Raw genomic sequence first — 23521 nt, 5'->3', positions numbered from 1 at the left:
GAGCTTATATTTTACGGTCAGGAATTGTTAGGTCCATGCCCAACTCCAAACTAGAGGCCCACCCCATCTCGGGTGTCCGTGACTGCTTATTCAATATATTCACAGCTACCCCTCCATATCTGGAGGCCTACTCCTCTATCCGGAACCGAAGAACGCCCTAAGCCGTGCTAACAGGGGACCCACCTAACATGAGACAAACGGAAAGAAAGTGACAAATTCTTTGAGAATGTCAACATTTTAAAATTACATTCGCGAACAAGAAAAAACTGACTATTCTTTTAGAATTTTAACATTTTAAAATTTCGTTGTTTTTTTCATACAAGGATTAATATTTTTATGTACATTATAAAGCTCAATTTTGACATCCAGTGAATCTGATTTTTAATATACAAAGCATAATGTTTGTTTGTGTATACAGTTACATAATGATTGATAAATTTTCGCGGAGAAGTGCTTTGGTTGGTTTTCTCTGAGATCCGATTTAATGGTTATGAAATAAACATCGTTATTTCTTGTCTCACGAAAAAGAAATCAATATTTAGTTCAGACCCTTTTCTGAAATGATGCGGATGTGTGAACATAAGGCCAAGTATAATCCAAATTCCTTCCCGGTATGAACAAATACCTTCTGTGCAGTTTACAATTACAGTGATGCTTACGTCACTTTGCTATAAGGGTTCTGTAGGCGATATCACTTGTATTCTGTTGGTCCTGTCCCAACCACTTCTTTACATATCCCACTGGATTAGAAGTACCAACTGGGGCATTGAATGTGAGTAAAACATTAAACCGGATGTTGTTTTCAACACCATCGATTTTTCATGCGCTATATCACATACGGCCTAACAATGTGTTGAATGATCGCTCATGTTCGGCTGTAGATGATTGATGTATTTAAAGCGGGGTTCATCGGTTGAGGGCCTTTTGAAACAGATTCGTAATTAACCAAGCACGAATTCACGAATTCCCTGGGTCTTTTCTGTTTGTGTACATATCATGCGTCTCTCTCGGCCATTTTTATATATCAAATATGCATAGCTGTTTAGTATATGATTATATCTATCTCAGATGGCATATCAGTCCTTGATGAAAGAAGAGAAGCTTTTTCAGTAGACATAAAATTGTTCAAGTTACAATTATAAAAGACCAGTCCGTCCAGTGTGACTATTTCAGTTTTCTCACTTGATGATTCACTAGCCTTACATGTTTCGATCCATTTGGATCATCACTTTTTAGAAACCACTATCACAACAGTTGTCATATCAGTTACACATGTATTGCCAAGTACACAATGTTCCATCTATCACTCACAGCAGCCTTTCTGATTATAGAAATATTTAAAGTTGTTTTAAAGTTTTAAAAACTTTGTTAAAAATTAAAATACATAAACCATACGGTTCTTGTCAATAACCCCTGTTGTCCCTCTTCTAGGTGGCCGATGTTGTGCCTCCTATATAACTTGAGTAGGGAGATTCTTAATATTGTCCGTTAGGATTTCTTGGCCCGCTGTGCTGTGTACGATGGGGTACCCAAAAGAAACCGAACTAATTTTTTTGTGGGCAGAGCTTTTGTAGTACAGCGTTTTGCCGCTATGAGCGCATAGAGCTAATATTCCTGAGTCGATACGCTGACTACCGTTGCTTCAGAAGGTAAGGACTAGTTTCGGCAGAGTTTATAGTGACAACTGTTTTGTGTGATCGTTGTTTTTGCAATGGTTGATTTTCGTGAACAGCGTGCGGGGGTGAAATTCTGCTTTTTGCTCGGGAAAAGTGGAACAGAAACTCTTTAAATGTTAAAAACGGCGTACAAGGACGATGCTATAAAATGCTTGAATAAATAAGCTTAAAAAAATAAGTTCGGTTTCTTTTGGGTACCCCCTTGTATACTGTATACTGTGTATAATTGTAACTGTTAGCGTGACGGACCAAAAATGAAACAAATCAAATTGTTCAAGTATTTACTGAACTTCCTAGAAGAGTCAGTTTTACTGTTCTGGCATTCCACCGCAGTCATCAAGCGTGACTTCTTCCAGTCATCACGAGTCCCCTGTATTGCATACAATCAGATCTACTAGCTTTACTTTTTAAGTCATGTGTATTATCGGCTGTCTCTCTGAATATGATTTTGATCCACCGAGTCTTGCTGAAAATGATTTTGACGGGTTCTAGGATTTTCCCGGAGATCCATCACGCTTTGTGTGTTTGAGGTCGCTCATCAGATATCCAGAATCTTCCTATATTATTTAACTTAACACTAAAAATAAACAAATTCAAGTTTTCTTCTGTTCTTAAGCGAAACACTAGGGACAGCGTTAAATTCTTTAAGGATTTTAATACTACATGTTGTTGAAATATCACTCACTACGTCCTTCACATGTGTCTCCAAACCACAGTTCTCTCATTGCGGTCGCGCTGCCCTTGTGTCGTCGAAATACAGAGATACTATTATTGATTCATTCGTTTTTAAAACGCTATATTGTCCAAAGTATTACATGTACAAATATGACTGATATACAAAAAGAACCGTAAACTCATTAAGTTTGTATTATGTGCACCAGTTGGTAGCTTGAGTTCAGTGCATTTACAAAATGGCGACAAAGCAAGAAAAGAGTTTTTGTTTGTTGGAATATGCGAGATGTTCGTCTGTTATAGCAGTGCAACGCGCATTCAGAAGAGAGTACGGAAAAGAACCGCCATGTAAATAAAGCATTTTGCGGTGGTATCGGCAATGTTCGTCGCTACCTAAACAATGAACTTCGGCATCGCTGGATTGGGCGTGTTGGTGAGGATGACGTAGCACTCTTCACTTGCCCCCCCCCCCAGATCACCTGACTTCTACTTTTGGGGGTACAGTAAGGATTGTGTTTTAAGTACCCCCACTGCCAAGAACACGGTTCTTTTTATATATCAATCATATTTGTACGTGTATTGATTTGGAAAATATAGCGTTTTAGAAACGAATGATTCGTTTATAGTAGGTCTGTATATTGAAGCTGTATCATAACCAACGACGTCCAGATTTTAGTAATTTTTTTTTCGAACTACTGACTCCGACGATTATTCACAGTTGTTTTCGAGTTAGTAGTGACTTCAGCAAACCTATTCTTTAGTTGTACTATGCAGAAAAGTAACTGCTAACAGATGTCAAGTTTGATGATTTCAGCTGCAAGCACATCACCTGTTCATTCATCTTGCTAACAGTGGCAGCTTAATCGAATATAAACCAACGTTCAAATTATTTGACATATGAACTTGACCAGACATTTCTGCACGTCATATGCAGTATGAAGGGTTAATATCTGCACACCCATGATTAGATTGTGTATAGGTAATGCACCCCATTTCTAGCCCGTTTGTCAGTTGACGATAAATTAAAGCCGGCAAGTCACACAATGGGCGATTTGGGGCCGCAACATAATAGACGCTGCGAAATGATATACAGCTTAATACTGGTTCAAAAATCAAAAGCCAGAAAGTTAAAAATTCAAGAAGGGTAATAAGTGCGTGTTTTTTTCCGAATAGCTTTATTTAAAGACGTTTAGGAATGATTTCGAGAAGACTTAAAACGAGTGGGATATATTTAGAATTTTCGAACAGCAGACGAGAGGACAAAACGTTCTGGACTGGATGGTAGCAAGCATTATCCGAGTTCAATCACTTCTTAATTTACTTCTGAATCAGGTTTTGATTTGTTACTGTTGTTCCCAAATATCTGAACTGTGCTACATCTGTTTCCTATCTTTATGTCATGATTTTGCCCTGTATTTTGGTAACGAGACAGCAAAATACATATACTTAGTTTTTTTCCTGTTTACTTCTAGACCATCCTCTATACTTGCGTAAATTAAAGTTGATCTGTTACGTCGAAACCCACACTGATGATCCCCAATAACTTAATTTATATATGGACTTAACCTTGAGAGAATAATATTGGACAACATTTTGTATGAAGTTGATAACAGTGATATCCCGATAATTACTACAGTCAGCTTTATCCTTTATCCTTCCACTGATCAGGCAATTTTTCCTTATGCCAAATAGAAGTAATTAGATTATGGATCTTAGAACGTAATATTTCACCTCCTACTTGAATAAGTTCTGCTGGAATTTGATCACTACCTGGCGATTTATACCTTTTCAATTTATAATTTATATTTATAATTAGAATGATCAAATCAAGGAGCATGAGGTGGGCAGGGCATGTAGCACGAATGGGAGAGACGATGAATGCTTATAGGATATTGGTGGGAAAACCAGAAGGAAAGAGACCGCTGGGAAGACCAAGGCGTAAGTGGGTGGACAATATTAAAATGGATCTTAGATAGGATGGGATGGTATTGATTGGATTGATCTGGCTCAGAACAGGGACCAGTGGAGGGCTCTTGTGGACATGGTAATGAACATTCTGGTTCCATAAAATGCTACAAAATTCTTGAGTAGCTGCAGAATTGGCGGCTCCTCCAGAAGGGCTCAGCTCCTTGAGTAAGTAATTAATGGAATATATTTTGTGATATAATATACATACAAAGGTTTGATTCATAAACATTCTTTTATTATTGTCGTAATAACTTCAAGATTGCGACGTTGAAGATTCTTATTATTCCAAGGTTTCGCTGAATAAACACGCTCCTTCACCATACCCCACAGATAGAAACAGTATGGTATAAGATATGATGACCGAGGTGGATAACAAGAAGAACATGTTCAATTTAATTTTAGGGAGAACATGGCATCGAAATAAAGCCTAGTTTCTATTAAAAATTATTGTCCAAACTTGTATTATCCAAAAGCGAACTGTCATTAATGTCACGTACGAATAGCAGGTAACATTTGTTTGTGTGAATAAAGACACCACAGCATGCAATAGGAGCATGGGCCACTTTCACAGAGAGATTTAACACTTTGAGTTGCCTGTCACTTGACATTAGATGCTGTTTATTGTAGCTGTAAAACGAGGAACTGGATTGTGGCCATTATGTACATTGAAAAGCCACCACAGTGGCCGCGCGGTCTAATGCATCAATCGTCTTCAAACGCTCGAACAATGGGGTCGTGGTTTCGAATCCTACTCAAGGCATGGATGTCTGTGTTTGTGTTGTTCTGTGTTCAAGTAGAGACCTTGGGACGGGCTCATCCTCCGCACATAATTAAGAAACTAAGAAATCGGCCAAGGTCCAAAGGGCTATAGAGACATAGAGAGAGGGGGACATGCGTATTGAAAATACGTTACAGGGAGAGGAGGAGGCAAGAATTCCATGACTACTTTAGAAAGATATACCAGTGCGAAAGAACTAACACACCCGTGGAAACGTCAATTATAGATGGACCCTGAAACCAGCTCATCAGACCACCTTAACGACGATGCCCGTGAAATAAACCACATATTACGGTGTTCGAATATTGAACAAAATTTGTATTGGCACACATTCATATAAATTCTATATAAATTCTATGTAAATTCCATTTTATTTCAAATAATTTTCTCCGGAGAAAGAAAGAGTAACTGACAACTTTTTGTTCTGAAAGAACCAACAATTCATTTAAAAGGGACAAAATATCATGAAAATTAAGAATATGAAAGTGGAAATTATTAAAGTGGCATGTTTTAGTGTCCTTTCGAAATAACACAGTCCAGGATGAACAGTATAGACAACATTTTATAGAGAGAAACTTTATTAAAACAGAAAACGAAACCCATACTTCCAGATCACAATTGTGAAACCGCTTTATATGGACAAATAAATACACAAATATGGTTGACTATTTAAGGCCATTTGAAAATAAAAATATAATTCGAAGAAACGTTAAATACTCTTACAATAATTGGTGTATATTTCAGGCCCTGTATCATTTCAGGTCTATTATAAAATTTATTTTTAAATAATAAGAAACTATTACAGGAACACCACATTTTGTTCATTTGCATATCTACACGTAAAGTATATAACCATTCGTTAAATTTTATTTTATGGGACTGGGCACCAGTGTCCATAATTTAATTCAATATAAATCACAAAATTTCTAGAGTGCTTTTGGGAATAAATATGGTACTTCAATTGTTCAAGGTTAACTGAATATAAGAAAAACTTCTTCAATGTTTTACTCTTGTTGAATACCAAATGCGCCAGGGCCTACCAAAACGAATTTCAGGCACCTGTAACCTAGGAGCGGACATAGATACGAGGGTGCTGTTTGTATTATTTTATTCATCGATCGAAACAGCTTTGTACACACAAGTGGGAAAATTGTTGGGTGCGAAACGCGTCACAGTGAGCGCCATCTCTAACTCTGCACACATCACACGTACAGTATTGTAACATAACCTGTGTAACATCTACAATTGCTTCAGTAATCCGTGCTTTGAATTACTCCAGTGTATTCACTCTCTGGCTGTACACCTGGTCTTTCACATAGCGCCATAGAAGAAAGTCCAAAGGCTTAAGATCCAGAGAACGTGGAGGTGACACTATTGGTCCCCCAGTTCTTATCCATCGATGTGAGAAATTCACTTTCAAACAGTCACGAACAACTTAAACAAAATGAGCAGATGTACAGTCCATTTGAAGGATAAGATTATTATTGTTACTGACCCACAGAATTACATAATTTTCAACATGTCTAGGACTGAACTGCTTATAATGATGTTCTCATCAAAGAGGAACGTGCTGATGAATCTTTCATGAGTCATCAAGCACTACACGTTCACTTTATGGCTATTCCGTTCATGTTTTGAACGTTCGCTGGGAGGCTCACCACCCAAATGACACAGTTATGCTGACTGACACATTCAGAGGTGTGACATTTTACCTCGAGTGAAGATCTCACAAACTCGTAACAAAATCTGTTGTCCGTTAACTATTATATGGGATGCGCGCGCAACTTGTGTCAGTAAACCTCTCTGAGCTTACGATTACTCTGTAGATACCAATATCGTTCCAACTGTTTCCGTGAATGTGTCACAGGTGTTTGAAATCCAGGCGTTCTCTTTTGCAGGCCCTGTATCAGTGTTTGTATACTCTCATGGAAGGATCCTTAGAGCAACTTCCTTCTTCGGAGAACACAGTTCATGTACTCTGTATATAGCTGTGCATTATGACGATCTTCTGGCACAATTCTCTTGCAAATATTTTACCGCCTACGTCAAAGTAACTGGAAGCTAGGCGCTAACTATATCACCTGTACCGTGCACCAGCTTCGTGTTTCTCGAGACTCTCGCTGTTGATGAGATGACTAAAATATTAAGCTTACAACAGCGTGAAGAAATTGATTAGAGGGAAGCCTATGTATTTTGGATAACAAGTTTGGTAAAGCGAGTCATAAATTGTTACTTTTTCGGACTTCATTTATGTACTTGGACGAGTAATCGAAATGCAGCTGGCTAGGAAATGATTTTTGAGCGGCCTCTAGAGTGGGTGTCGGGATGTTGTTCGCTACAGTGGATAGGCTAGGAGATTGGCGACCAAGCAGGGGCAAATATTCTTCGCTTCTCCACTGCGTAGCAACTAGGAATCATTCGGTCACATATTCATTGGGTACCTGGGGGGCTAAAGTGGCAGGTCGTGAAGCCGACCACTCAAAGTCATCTAGTGCTAATGGTAAGAACGCGTGGAGGTATACGTTTAGCCTCCCGTCTGTTTTTATGGCGTGTTGCTTAATTACGACGTCAGACAACTTTAGGATTACCTTTATGGGTTTCAGAATTGTTTTGAACAAGCCGACAAGTGCTGCTAGTCCTGAAGTTCATAATGTAGGAGAAAACGGATTGGGTTTGTTCTCTCCAACCTTGTAAACAGATATGAAACGATGCAAAGGAAGAATGGTTGTTTCTGTTGTTTACATTTCTGCTCTGATGCATAATTTACGAGAGAATTATTTGTAAACACAGTTTCTTGCTTTACTTTCTTTTAAGCCCTGAAGATGGAGGCAAAATATTCCTTCAAAACAGTAACTGACTCTCAATCGACTACATGGCATCATATCCCAGGAGACATAGCTCTTTCAATAACAGAACTCTTAATATAAAGATGATACCAATCGTCAATATACCTGTCGGTAAAGTAGGAAATTTCTGGGGTTCTATTCCCTTCAGAAACTACAAAATTCTTCCCTTTGCCACTTCCTGGAAGGATCTGGAGCACATTCAGGCTCCTATCCAATGAAAATCGAGTGTTCTCCCCACACCGGTAAAGACCCTGTACGTTTCAACGTGACCTGTCGTTTCCGCCCAATTTCGGAGTTAAAAATGCATGGATGGGCGGTTCGTAGGCAATTTAACGACGCTGCATCAGTGGAAGAGGGTACGCAGTACAAGATGTGCAGCGCTCTAGAAGAAGTCGGCAAGGGCAAGAAAGATCGCACTCAGAATAGTCGGTTCCAGGTTGAGATTTGAACCGGGTACTTATGAAATACCAAGGAGTCCTACTGATTGTGTGATATCTAGAAAAACCGAAGTGAACGGAGAAATTCATGGAGAGGCCTAGGCCAACTGGGGCTGTAGTGCCAAGGAAAAAAAAACTTATGACAGACTCATTACCGCTTACCGGTCCGTTCAGTATGAGTAAGAGTAGTACCTACATGTTCGTCAGTCTCACTGTTTTCACATGGTAGCACAACATGGACGTTAAATATTGTATTTAAGCATCCTGTTGCACTAATACTCGTCTGTGGTCTAGTGGTTAGAGTTCCTGCCTACAGATCCAGAGGTCTGTGTTCGATTCTCGGCGCTACCATATTTTCTGAGAAGTAGTGGGTCTGGAACGGGGTCCACTCAGCCTCGCGAGGATAACTGAGGAGATATTTCAAGTAAATAGAGGCTCTGGTCTAGAAAACCGAGATTAACGGCAATGGGGAACCGTTGCGCTGACCACATGACACCCTCTATCCGCAAAATTTGACACTAACTTCGCCGACAAGCGGTGGTCGCTCGGTCGGTATAGTTCGCTTGCGGACTACAGGCCAAGGAGTTTTTGTTTGTTGCAATAATACTACATACGTATGTACTCTTCACAAATTACACATCCGTCCACAATGCAACTTAGTCGTTTCTCCATCTTCTTTTCATTTTCACAACATGTTTCGGCCTTACACGGCCATCATCAGGTGTTTTTGCAAGAAACTTTTTCACTGTGTGGTGTTTCCCACTTTCTATCACATATGAATGTAATATGTCCTAATTTAAAATAATGAACTCTGTTAAAATTAATAATAAGTACAACGAAGTAAACAAACGTAGGAAAACAAAAAGTAACAAATTTAATAATAATAATAATAATATATCCTTTAAGTATTAAAGATGATAAATACATAAATATTTCGAGAGATACATACACACAAATACCCACGCCGCTGCGCAAGTAGTCCGGAAAAAGGAAATCGACACAGTGGTGTCTGGATAAAGAGACGACAGCCCCCAAGCAAAATAATGAAAAATTTTCAATTAAATTTTAACTAGATTTCATTGATTTTAATTGGTTTTAATAGTGTCCTTTATATTAAATTATGATGTATCGCATTGATAGAAAAAGTGGTATATGCCATAGAGTGAAACAGTTTTTGCCAAAAAGAACACCTGATGATGGCCATATACGGCCCAAACATGTTGGGACAGTGAGCAGGAGAATGAGAAAATAACAAAGTTGCATTGTGGACGGAAGTATAGTTTGAGAAGATGGACGTTAAAGACGAGAGTCCAATAGAATTCAAGCAGCAGAAATGGAATGCCTAATAACTGTCAGACACTAGGACACATCAATTAATAAAAGAGAATATACGAAATGATTTTTGTATCTTCCTTTTATATGAAAAAGTTACAGAATACAGACCATTATAAATACATTTACAAAGGATGGAACAACTCGCATTCCATTCAAAACCGATAAACATTATCCTTCTGGCAGACGAGATAAGGGAAGAACAAGTTTTATGTTGGAAGGAGACGTAACAACATAAGAGGCCGGAACAGGCGATTCGCCAAATCCCTGAAGTAATGTTGTTGTTGTTGATGATGATGATGATGATGATGACAGACATGTCTCTTATAAACACGCGTGAGAAAGTGGTTAAGAACTGACTAGCAGATTGGGGAGGAAGCGTAGGATCTGTCCTCAAGATCCAAGGATCTGGCAAGAGTGGAATCCAATCTCCACATTCTTAACTTTGGCAGAGTGGTTGCATACACGCACGCGTGGGAGCAAAACATTTCGCACACTATTAGGCAGGCGCCATTCAAGACGTGGAAAGGAGGAACACATTTTCAGTGTCAGATTTCAGGTTTCCACGGTGGTTACTATGAAGAATGTCGCCTTCTTGGATGTGGCGCCGTGTAGATCGTGGGGCCACAGCCACCTCCTCACGCTGGTTCATAGCTCGCAGATTTATCTACTCTGAAGATGGAGGCGATACGTTCCTCCGAAACATCGGTTCAAGATCTACGCGGCCCCACATCCCAGAAGACATTTTTTAAATTGTCAGTGCTCCTACCGGGAATTGAACCCTTTAGACGAGTCCGTAGTCACTCACTTTACCGACCGAGCTATTGAGATTCATTCTGTGATAACTGTAATTTTAACGGGAGAGGAACCTTTGAAAGCAAGGCTAAGTTTAAATATATGTGGACGGTAATAACAAATACAAATTAAATTGTTTGACACAATTCAGTTTAATACTGTGTTGGTTGGGGTTGCTTAGTGTTCCGAGCACTGCAAGACCTTCGTAATACCGACCCTTTCTTCCTGACCAAGTGAAGGTAAAGGTAAAAAGGTAAAGCTATCCCTGTAACTGGCCGTGAATGCCCATTGCGTTGTGAGATGCCGAGATTCCCACATTTTCTCTATACAATCGACTCATAGATGGCGGTAAGGTCCTGACCAAGTGCAGATCCATACAAATTATTCCATCTGTGCCGTCTGCCCTACCCGTAACTACCAGATCGGCAGAAATTGGGTTTTCCTAATTTACTTTTATATACTACTTACTTTAGTCCGCATATCTGTACTTCTTGAGACGTGATCTGACCTCTTTAAGTTGCATAGTTCCACGGATCTACCGCCGTTGCCTGGTCCACATGTCCTGAGAGTGATTCTCTTGCTTAAGCTAATCTAACGGATAGTTCTTGTTTGCTCTTGCGACAAACATGCTACTGAGGATATGAGGCTATCTTTCATAAATCCTTATATAACGCGCTTTTTGTAAACAAGCAAGGAAACCTAGTTCTTATGAGAGATTATCTGTGATAACGTCCGATAAACCTTCTGAATATTGATAGAAATTTAAATGTTAAGATACATACAAAAGAAAACTGAAGGTACATACACTCAGATGAAATAATAAATCAATATTAAGCTGTGAATGTATCAACATAACTTTCTGAATTAAGATGCACTAAATTTTTCCAGTGCCTTACTTTCACTAAAATAACAGAAATAAAGATGTTCCTAATGAAGCTGCAGAACATACAGTACATTTCTCTGTCCATACCAGTAGCTCAGTTATTAACAAATAGGATGATTATAATGAAGATTATTTCGACCATAAGCTGCCTTGCCAACGCCATGTTTACTATAGCTACCTGTATCTGATGTACTAGTTAGCTAACTAGTGCACGTACATTAGACGCTGCATGAACAAAAGTTCGTTAGGAAGTTGAAGCGATATTTGTTGAAAGCTACTACATAAAGCTGACTAGCTGACTCAGCAACCTAACCTCAATATGGTGGCTTTACAAATATTCGACTAAAATTATCTATGAATATCAAATATATAAAATGATAAAATCAAAAACAAACTAATTCAATTTGTAGCATTATAAATCTGATTCATAGGCTTAATTCATTACATCGTGTTTGTACCTAAAATGCAAATATAAAAATATATGAGACTACAATTCTGTCATTTTGTATAGGTGTGAATTATGGACTCCTGCCTTAAGGGGAAGAGTAGGAGAGGGTGAGAGCAGAGTGTTGAGGAGAATATTTCAACTAATGGGAGAGTATGTTATAGGATGATGGAGATTAAGTATAAAATGGGGAAATTTAAGTTGCACCCTTGTTACTTTAACTAAATAAACAAGGGGAGGTGGGCAGACTATGTAGCCCTCATGGGAGAGGTGAGAAATACAAACAAAATGTGGGTCAGAAAAACCGGAAAAGAAAAACAAGTTGGGGGATCTAGATGTAGTTTGGAAGATAACAGTAAAAAGATATTGAAATGAATAAGGAGGGAGGCTGTGGACGGTGTTGTATTGGCTCAGGACAGGTGGCGGGCACTTGTGAACACAATATGCAACTTCCGGTTACGTAAAACATTAACAGCTTATTGATTAGCTAAGCAACTATTAGCTTTCCAAGGAGCCAGGTCTTGCAGCACTTGCAATCCATACAGATCCAAATTACACGCGAAATCTATGTGGGTCCACTAGCCAAGATATAATTTCGTCCTGTGTGGTATATCGCATCATAGTTGCATGTGTTGGTGGCTAGACATGGGGTTTAGATGGCTAATTGGATTTACTGGACTCTTAAACTTCGTAACTACAAGTAATTATAACGCTGCCGCTAATTCGCTCATTCAACACTTCACTGCAGAACAAATTAGTCTTCTCAGACTGCTGTGTCTTCATGATTTGTCGACTGGTGACGGCTCCCAACACCACTGATTCTTCAGGTTCTGTGTTCCACGACTTTGATTCTCGCTGGCTGGCGTCTGTCTTACAACTCAACTAAGCGTTGCCTCGCTACAGTCTCCTAACAATGGTTATTCCTCACGCCCCTGCGGTGCAAACAGTGCACTTCCTAACCGCCAAATTCAGACTACTCTCCCCATGGCCTTCTAGTCAGGGCCCAGGGCCTCCATTCTCAGGGTAGACCCGCCCATTAAACACCGCCTACCGCAGTTGTTGCGTACGAAAACGTTGCTGTGGTCACATGCCGGTTACCGATCGTTATGTAGCAACAAATGGTCGCTTAATCGCGCCGTGGTGGATTTACCGTGGCGTTACCTATCAACGGGTTTCTCTTCCGATTAATAATTCCGGTTTTCGGCGGACATGCTGCAATATTTAGCCACAGACCTGTGTGGCAGGAGAAACTAATCCTATTAATTATAAGCAAAAAATACAATTCATTTACCTTTCCATTATTTATTCATATATGTGGGATCGAACAAAACACAGTGGGGCGGGTATTCATGGTGGATTCTGAGGAGTGAGGGATGAAGTCAGGGGTGTTTCAGTATACTGAGCATCCCCGAATTTGTCTGGATAGACTGAAGAAAACTATAAGGAACTTAGGAACAGGCTAACCTAGGCCTGGGTTCTAACTGGGTACTTCTCGAATAAGCCAAGACGCGTTACATCTGCTGCAATGCGTTTGGTACGTATTTAAGGCGCTTCATAGGAACATAATATTAAGCTGCATCTCGAAGACGGGATGAAAGGCTGTCTCCTGGATTCATTTGGTTCAGACTAGAGAAGATTTGCAGGATCTTGTGATCATGGAACAATACTTTCGTGTTCCATAGAAAGGAACATATTACTTCAGTAACTGATTGATTATTGGCTTCACATGAAGGCTCTGCTCCACAGAGGCATTTAGTCGTATTTACTCTGTTTGTGTCAATTCTCGGTCTGAAAATACTTTCATTATTCTATTCCCATTCGAGTAGAGGGATATTTCATGTATTTATCTATGTATCAGAGCAGGGATAGCGCAGTCGACATAGTGACTGGCTACAGGCTGGATGGCCAAGGTGTCGGAGTTCGAGTCCCGGTATGAGCAAGATTTTTCTCTTCTCCACGTCGGTCAGACCGGTATTGGAGTTATCCAATGGATACCGGGGGCTGTTTCCTTGGGGAAAAGCGACCGGGGCATGAAACTTATCACTCATACCCAACTAGTGCCGAGGTCGCGCAATACAATTACTTCCACATACATCGCAATGAAGTAGTGCTTAATTACATAAGCACAGGGATAAATTTACATGTTACCCTTTATTTATTTATTTTTCATTTATTTATTTAACAAGGCCGTTAATAACTAAGACTATATAGAATTAAATATGTCGAATAGTGAAAATAAATTTGAGGGGATATGAAAGAAAGCGGTCAATGCATAAATTAGAGTACTATCCTAACATTCGTCTGGACGGACTGAGAAAGTCACGAACCTCCTCGGTTAGTATAGATGTTCTAAGGCTTTGGACCTGAACCAAGGACCTCCCGAATACGAGTCCGGAGAGCCACCCACTCTGCCCTGGCATACGTGTTAGAAAGATTGTGAATGTGTAGGTAGTGAACAGGACTACTGAACTATAATTACAGTTGAAGAAAGCAATCTTCTGGAATGTAGCGCCGTGCAGTGTTAACCGACGTTTCGGAGGAACGTATTGCCTCCATATTCAGGGTGTTAGTCTGTTAGTACCTACTCACGCTGGTTCTTCGCTTGCGGATTATCTTCATTTTTCTACCCTGAAGATGGAGGCGATACGTTCCCGCGAAACGTCTGTTAACGCAATATCTACACTGCGTGACATACTAGAAGACTGTTTTCTTCATAGTCACCGCCATGAAACCCTAAAATCTTTATAATTACGGCTGGCTATATGTTCCGCTTCAGGGCTTTTACGTCCGCACAACGTAGCAACTGATATGTTCACGGCGAACTCCCAGGGAATCGGGCCGCCCCCACAGTATTGACAACAAAACCAGCACACGATTAATGTCATATGACCACCTAGCCGACGGATATCCAAGCCTGACAATCAAACTGGCCACGGTTTGTGTACACCCGGGGGTTGGAATGCAAGCGAAATTGACATATATTCAAGCTCTTCATCCCACAAGGGAAAGGAATTGTAAACTGATTTAGGAAAGGCTTGTGACCTCCTGACCCCGTTAAGGGTGTTAAGTGCAGTGGTCAGAACCTTAAGTGATAGTTAATGTAGTACAAAGGAAGATTAAGAGGGGATGTCTCGTCAGACAGCAGTGACATAATGCATTATCATCAAAGTTACTGATAGTCGCTCACCTAAATTCTTGTTTCCTTTCTCAGTTCTACTGTCAACCCACACCGAAACAACGATTTTACGAATTAGCAGATTAATGTTAGAGAGCTATGTACGAAAAATCGTAAAATATTTTGAAAGTAAGATATTTATACAAGAAGCAGCTCACACCATAATGTTTTTTGAAAGGGAGTAAACTTGACAAAACACTATAAAGTGGCTGGGTATAATGATTGATTGGCGTAAGGGATATGCTGTTTTTTTGGCTACTCCAAAAAATTCGAATTTCTTTCGTGGTATGTGTGCCCGATATTTCGTGTTTGTCCTATTATTTTCTGTGCAGACACGAGACTTTTTTCCGTGGACAATTCACAACTTAAAGAATGCCTATGATTATCTGATGAATTAAAGTAATTACAAAGAAGTTCGTATCCAAATTAATGAAGTGAAGTTCTATTCTTCTTTTTGTAGCATACAATTCGTAATGAATATACAAAATGTACGATATAAGAATATTGTTTCGAACCCAGGGGAAAAGTACAGAAGAAAATTTCACGAACCTGGACCAGCTGACAGATCAATTCGTGATTTATAAAACAGACATGTATACTGCAAAAGATACGCAGGCATATTACAGTCTATGGTCCCAAATTTGGACAAAAATGGCCGTAGTGTGTAGAATATGTGATAAAAACACAAGACATTTCCACAACACAAGTGAAGCTTTCATACAAAGTACAAAAGACTCATATACAGTTTTGAAATGCTTCAGATAGATACATACATGCACAACAACATGCCCACTTAAGCCATTTACACTATCCTTTGAACAATTATGAGTCACTTTTTGACAATAGTAATTCATCAACAGAATAGAATGAGTGTGTGTTTCAGTGTCTTTTTTTGCTACTTTAAATTGTATCTTGATTTATACAAATTCTGAGACTACATGATAAAATTTTGACAATTTTTATGCCAACACAGTGTATAATTTTCCGAAAACATGAGCGGTTGGCAATAGGTCTATAAAGATGGTGTTTGTTCCTTGTGTCAACACTGCTTACACCTGAATTAGTTTGAAACTGAAATTTATGGATACTTGTATATGGAAAAGGAGTGCATTTTCCAAGAAAGCGGGTGAAGTGCGAAGCTGATCGTGTCTTTAACATACATGTTGTAACCGCAGTTTAAGGACATATGTAATGCCCCCATTATTTCACTATTGCTTACTGATTATGCACGACGTTCCCTTACTTCTGTGTATTGATCGATGGTGGTGTGAACCTGTAGATACAGTACATCACATCGCCCATGGAATGACCCAGAACTAAGACAAGTTTGTAAAGCGAATGCGGGGTGTCCGAATGTGTACGTTACGAGTAAACAGTAGGAGGAGACGATATAAGAACAGAGCTAAGGAAAATATGGTACTTGCAATGTAGAGCGGTGGTTTAAGTAGGGACTGGAAGAAAAGACAGAGTAAAGAAGAACGTGATTTACGTTAATTCCTTAAAAATAACAGGGAAGATATGCAAGATTGGAGATTTTCAGGGCGGTGACTATGAAGAAAGCAGTCTTCTGGGATGAGGCGCATGGAGGCGATACGTTCTTCCGAAACGTCGGTTAATACAATATCTACAAGGCGCCACATCCCAGAAGACTGCTTTCTTTCTTCAACAAGAAAGATACATTAACATTTTCAGACTCTATGAGAGAGAGAAGACAGAGGAACAAGGGTAATGGAAAACATTATAATTTAAGGGGAAGGGACAGAATATTTGTCTTGTTTTGATGGTTCCCAGGCAGTACCCACTTGTCCTCGTAGAGGTACGTCTGAAAGAGGGTAAAGGAATGTGAATTGAAGAAGACAAAGTGTTAGGACGTGGGTTTTGTTCTGAGTACAGAAACTAATTTGAACGTCCTGTGCTGCGGGGCTTCATACGAGCATCTGCTCGGAACATGGCTGCGTGTCACGTTAATTTACTCATGGAACTTGAAGAGAGACAACAGGACTTCTCTGCAGTCTGCCTACAATTGTACACGTACAATATAGCTACTGTGAAGTACCATCAATACTGGGTCCAACTTAAACAGCTTCCCTGGTATTAATGCCAGTCAGATGACACGAATTATGTTACTTATTGGTATTTTTATTCATTATAGCGCACAATTTCGCATATATTAAAGTTATACTTGTAAATAATATTAAAAAAATTATCTTCACATTTTACAGAAAACACGATTTGTATCGATTGTAAAGACCGACTGGTTAGTTCACTGTAAGGGAATGGTCGCTGTTAATTATGGGAAATTATGAAACACATAAATTAACTCTGTGGGTAAAATGTTTTAATTTTGTGATGTCATTGGATTTTTTCAATTGACCCAATCCTTCCAGCCGCACTATGGCCCTGGGGTCGACTCAGCCTCTAACAGAAATGAGTACCAGGAATATTCTTGGGGGTAAAGGGCGGACGGCGCGTAGGGCTGACAACCTTGCCGCCATCTATGAAACGACTGTCTAGAAAATGTGGGAACCTCAACATCTCACAACCGTATGCGCTTCCACCGCCTGTTACAGGGATATCTTTACTTTACTTAAATCAAATGGTACATATAACAACCACTGGAATCGACGTTAGTCCGGGAAAACAGCGAAGGAAGGAGAAATAATACAAAATAAATTATTAATTATTTACAGGCGTTCACAGAAGTTTGGAGGAAATAGCTACATGTAGTTCCACTGAGGAAGTTGCTTGCGTCATGACGTGTCTCACATGTATTCGGAGATGCTATGATCTTCTGGGATGTGACATGGTGTAGCTTGGTAAACAAGTATCAGCGTTCCGGAGGAAGCTGTTACGTCCTTCAGGGATCTGTCAAACGTTACTACGTCACTTCCCCGAAGACGTAAATCTTCTTATTCAACCCCAGGAGCACCTCAAACTGAACATTATACTCGGAAGATAGAAAATGCTGTATCTCAAGAGACCACATCTTCTCCACTCTTTTAGTTTAATTATATATGAACACCTTCTCCTCCAATTCAAATCAGTATAAACAAACCTGACAAAAGGCAAAGGAAAAGTTACAAATATTAACCATAAATGAAACTGGAAATAGTAAAAGCAAATCAATGTATTGGTCTACTCAATGAAGCGTCGCCAAGGAGCAAGGATGAGAAATAAATACGACAGGAGAATTCCGCTGTCGGTGTGACAGTTGTTCCTCCTTCATTCGGTGTCTATACCAGTACAGGTAAATTTGGGCTCTGGTTGCTCCATAGGCAATTTCATAATTTGTGGGCCTAACTTTCACAAAATACTTTTGGGAAGATTAAATCGAGAAGGAAATTGGCAAAGCCTGTAATACGCACATAAGGAGAAATAAATTGATGCAGTATTTTTGTTGGAAATACTGTAGAGGGGAGACCATTTGGAAGTCTAGGTGAAGACAAAAAAATAACCAAAATAATTAGCGTTAGAGAGTGTAAATATGTGGACTGCATGAATCTGGTTCAAGATAAGGCCCAGTGACAGGATCCTGTGAAAGGCTGGAAGTTTCTCGATAAACTGAACGACTATCAGCTTTTGGAAAAGCACTCTATCCCAGCGAATGATTCAGCTTTTGGGTTTCGTGAACGTAATTCATAGATCAATGCCAGTCGTGTTTAAACTGGGACAAATTATGAATATTCGTCGGTGGAAGATATATGAAGCCAGCAATAGTTGCTGCAAAGCGAAAATGACTGCAAGGCTCTGAGGATACATGGTGTGGAGACCACTAAAATTACTCCTGTTCATAGACACTGAAGCGCTTTAACTTTCTAAATCGAATTATATATAACGGTCAAGATGACTAACATAAGTTAGCTACATTAAACACGTACTCGTAGGTTAAACCAAACGGCAATGTGCATTCCGTCAGCAAGTAATAACAAAATGCGATGACGTACCGCTGATTTTAATTGGAGATTAATTTTGCCGTACAACAGATTTTAATGTAATACTGCATGAAGTCGTGACCGTGGTTCCTAATGCGAAATCGTAACACTTGAAAGCTACTATGGAAATGACACAATAAAAACAGCAGCAGTATTTATTTACGACAGCTTATCTCTGGGGTCCAGGCGCGGTAAAATTTATAGGTATGTACACTTCCGAAACAATATCAACAATGTCTCAATATAAATTTTATTTCCATTCCAAACCTATAGCTACATACTCTTAGTAGTCTTCAGGTGTAATAAACATTTCCAGATACAGTTTCAGCGAAACAGTCTGAAAAAGCTCTTTATACAGTTTTACATTTTGAGATTTTATTTGCCTAAGAAATAACATTTTTATTCAAGATATGTTTGAGGAAAGCCGAACTTTGCAGATGTTCTAAACCGCTCTTTAGAGACATTGATATAGTGGGTTTTTGGACTTTATCCATCGTCCTGGTTTTTAAGATAACTAATAAAACACGACATTTCGGAAACTGGATCTGTTTCCGTCCTCAGGTGAAGGAAAAACACCTATTCTGTTGAGTCCGTTAGAAAGCTAGCCTCAATCACTGGTCCAGTGATTGAGGCTAGCTCTTTCTAACGGACTCAACAGAATAGGTGTTTTTCCTTCACCTGAGGACGGAAACAGATCCAGTTTCCGAAACGTCGTGTTTTATTAGTTATCTTAAAAACCAGGACAATGGATAAAGTCCAAAAACCCAATATATCAGTGTGTTACACACCATCGTCAGAATCCTATAGTAACTACTCGCTCTTTAGGTTCAAGCGTTAAATACACAACACGAAAATGTAAGTTTTACACCTGTTTAGAAGAATTTTACAAACAAGTCGAGAGTTGACATTATTACTCATGTAGTGTTGGTATATGTGTCATGCCACTTGAGGGTATTTCAATGGCGTACATGATAAATTCCACTAATCAGTAATACAAACACTACAGTCTCCCAAATTGTTGAGATATTACCCTTAATATTACACGAATGAGACTTTGTTATGTATATCATAACACCTGAGGTCATCTCAACAGCAGAAGTCCCTCTCCTCAGTAGTATCAGCTTGGTATGTATGTCATGCCAGAGATCATCTCAACGGCATACATCATAAATTCTTCCATTAGTAATACTAACACTGTGGCCGGTCACGGTAGCCGAGCGGTCTAAGGCATGCACTGTCTTCGCTCGCTCGGAAACCGAGACCGTGGGTTCGAATCCCACTCAGGGCAAGGATGTTTGTGTGCGTTTTTCTGTTTGTCTACAGGTAGAGGCCTTGCGACGAGCTGATCACTCGCCCAAGGAGTCCTACCGTATGTGTAAGATCTAGTAAACTGAAGTGAAACGGAAAGTTTCATGGAGGTAGACCTAGGCCCAAACTGGGGCTGTAGCGCCACAGAAAAAAAAAATACTAACAATGTAGCCTGATTATGGCTTCGCAATGGCTCAAGCGGTTAGTCGCTGGTTTCCCACAGAGGTGGCCCGGGTTCGATCCCGGGTCTGGTCAAGTGGGATTTGTGGTGGACAAAGTGGCGCTGGGGCGGGTTTCCTCCGAGTACTTCGGTTTCCCCTGCCAATCTTCATCCCACCAAATTCTCCATCATCATAATCACCCGGGGCAAGTACAATAGACCAATCAGTGGCCGCCGTGGCGAGTGGACTCAGCCGGACTCCACCCCCCACTAAGAGAAACACTGGCCTCTCAGTTTTTGGATGTAATAACTTTAATATTATCTGAATGCCTTAACTAGTCTTCTTGAAACTTGGTATGTATGTCATGCTATCTAAGGCCATCTCAACGGATAGCATCATAAATCAGTCCCATCAGAAATACCAACACTACGGCCTCCCAAATTTTATAGTTTTGTTGACTTCATTACGCATACGCGATAAAGTTTTTTGTACGTGCCGTATCATATACTAAAATTATGGTGAAAGGAAAGTTGGTAATTAGTTCTTCCCAGATATTCTCCTTATAATTCATTTCATAGCATTTTGTCTGTCATTACCCTATCTAATCATTTTATGATTACAATACAGAGATCTATACGTCACTTGTTTTGCATGGGTATGAAGATTCATCTCTCGCCTGACGGAAGAGCACGGGTTGAAAACATGGGTATTTTTTAAATCAAATTCATAACTAATAATACATTTCGATTGAAATATTATTTCACTTGATTGGACTTCGGTATATAACAGTTCAAGCCTTTGACCGGAAAAAAATATAAAGCTGCAACGTATCTGCATGTTATTGCTCTACGTTTCCGCAGGAACGTGACTTCACAAGCTTGTAAAGGTTTGCGTGTTTATGTGTCCCCTCGTTAAGTGGCTTTTCACCCTGAGGGTGAGCGTCAAACTGCTTTTTAAAATCCATGCGAATAGTACTTTGTGGGAGCCGATTTGATTTATATAATATTTTTAGGAAATCACAGCCTTTCTCGAATTCAAGGTCTGCAGTCCCAGACGTATTGGATTTAAAAAGTGGGCGGAATTCAATGTGATTACCGTCAAATTAATATTTTGCCTCACAGCAAATTTCACTCCACTGAGAACCTGAAATTAGATATGTCAGAGAAAATCTAGTACTGTATATGGTAAGCGAAACTTTTAATCTAAAAATTCTCTGATGTGTATATAAAGACAATTTTACTAATTAAGTTTCTGTACTGCATCGTCGGGGATGTCTTCGTAAATATTAAATTCAGATCCACGAAAAAACATGTAACATGTGTCAATAAGTGTGAGCTGTAATCCCCTAAAATACTGCTTAGTATACATTAATTACTAGTAGTAAATAATGGAAAAAAGGTAAAGTTACCCCCTGTAACAGGCCATGGAGGCCCATAGGTTTGTGAGAGGTCGAGGCTCCCATGTTTTCTAGATAATTGGCTCACAGATGGTGGTGAGATTTGTTAGCGTTACGCGCCGGCCACCCTTTAAACCCAGAGATTCCTGGTTCTCATTTCTGTTAGAGGGAGAGTCTGCTCCAGGGCCATAGAGCGGCTGGAAATATTAGATCAATTGAAATATCCAATGACCTCATCGGGAATCTAACCCGCGACTTTCCGGCTAGTAGCATAGTGCCTCAACCAACTAAGCTACCACATGCACTACTAGTAGTAAGTTAAAAAGATAGGCCGCGCCATAGCTCAAGGGGTTAGTCGCTGGCTTCCCACCGCGGCGGCCCGGGTTCGATCTCGGGTCTGGTCAAGTGGGATTTGAGGTGGACAAAGTGGGCTGGGGCAAGTTTTCTCCGAGTACTTCGGTTTCCCCTGCCAATCTTCATTCCACCAATTGCTCCACAATCACCTTCACCTATCATCTGGGGCTGGTACAATAGGCCAGAAGTGGCCACAATACAAGGGACTTAGTCCCACCCCACTAGCAATAAAAAAGTTAAAAAGGTAAAATTGGTCCTGTACTTAAGTAATTAAGCACTACACCATGAAGTATGAATGATCGAGGGGAAAGTCCATGCAACAGTATTTATTTTGCAACGGACTGTGTCAACGCGTTGCGAGGCAACAGTTCAGTAAATACGGCCCAACACGCAACAATAGAGAAAGCTGTGTTTTCTGTATATCCGACAGGCGCGCCAATAGACTGTCTGGATAGCGATAGCGTGATATGTATTTACTGTAGGTTCGTGCCTGTTCCGCGGCTATATAAGTGAGAGTGACAGAATTAGTTCAGGGCAGTTACGAGTTACGAATTACGACTACTAGTAGCGGCAGAAGCACGCGATAAGCAAGTAAGTCAATTCCCGGTAGGAGATAGCCACGGAAAGTTCGCAGCTGAAGAAGAACTAGAAGTCTGCCTGTGAAGACTTAACGTGGGATTAGAAGACTTTATTTATGTGTAATATTTGGAGTGTGTGATTCAGTGAGAGTGTTATAGTTCATGTGTTATAACCCGTGAAGACTAACGCAGATAGACTGAAGAGAATAGTATGGAGTGATTGTAAATCGTGTACAGCAGCAATAGTGTAATAATTAATTGTAGTTACGACCTGTAGGTTGTTAATAAATCCAATTATCAATCCGAATCCCGTCTTTAGTCAGCCATACACGCGACAATATCAATTTTTCAATATAAAATTTAACTTCATGTACATTATATATGCTGTATTTGTAGCATTTTTACTACTGTTACTTACATAGATTCTAAAACCTCGTCTGAATCTATTTCAGTGCTCCAGATTGTTTTAACTCGTCTCTGAGTCGACTAAATACTCCGCGATTATCTTGTGGACTTTTAATAGCAACAAATTCCTAAAATACAAATGATAATGTAGTATTTAATGATTTTGTAAGGAAGTAGCTTATGGCCAACCATTTCATTATTATTAATTTATTAATCTTTTAAAAATTTATGGATTGTACATAAGTTAGAATACAATGTTAGTCTGTTGGCAGATCTAACTATTACTATTATTATTTTGTTCCTTTACTTTCTTAATAATGGTTTACTGCAAATCTTTAGGCTTGAGCTCTCTTCTAAAAGAAAACCATTTTCAGTACATC

The 23521-nt window shown here is 39.6% G+C and overlaps 1 protein-coding gene across 4 annotated transcripts in view; it reads right to left on the bottom strand.

The window, feature by feature from the left end:
- LOC111873177 (gamma-aminobutyric acid type B receptor subunit 2) overlaps positions 1–23521 on the bottom strand; it is a 691722-nt gene that overhangs the window by 42465 nt on the left and 625736 nt on the right. The window lies entirely within an intron of this gene.

The sequence above is a fragment of the Cryptotermes secundus genome, unplaced genomic scaffold (assembly GCF_002891405.2).
Source record: "Cryptotermes secundus unplaced genomic scaffold, Csec_1.0 scaffold344, whole genome shotgun sequence".
Lineage (NCBI taxonomy): Eukaryota > Metazoa > Arthropoda > Insecta > Blattodea > Kalotermitidae > Cryptotermes > Cryptotermes secundus.
This window is presented reverse-complemented; position numbering and strand designations above follow the sequence as displayed.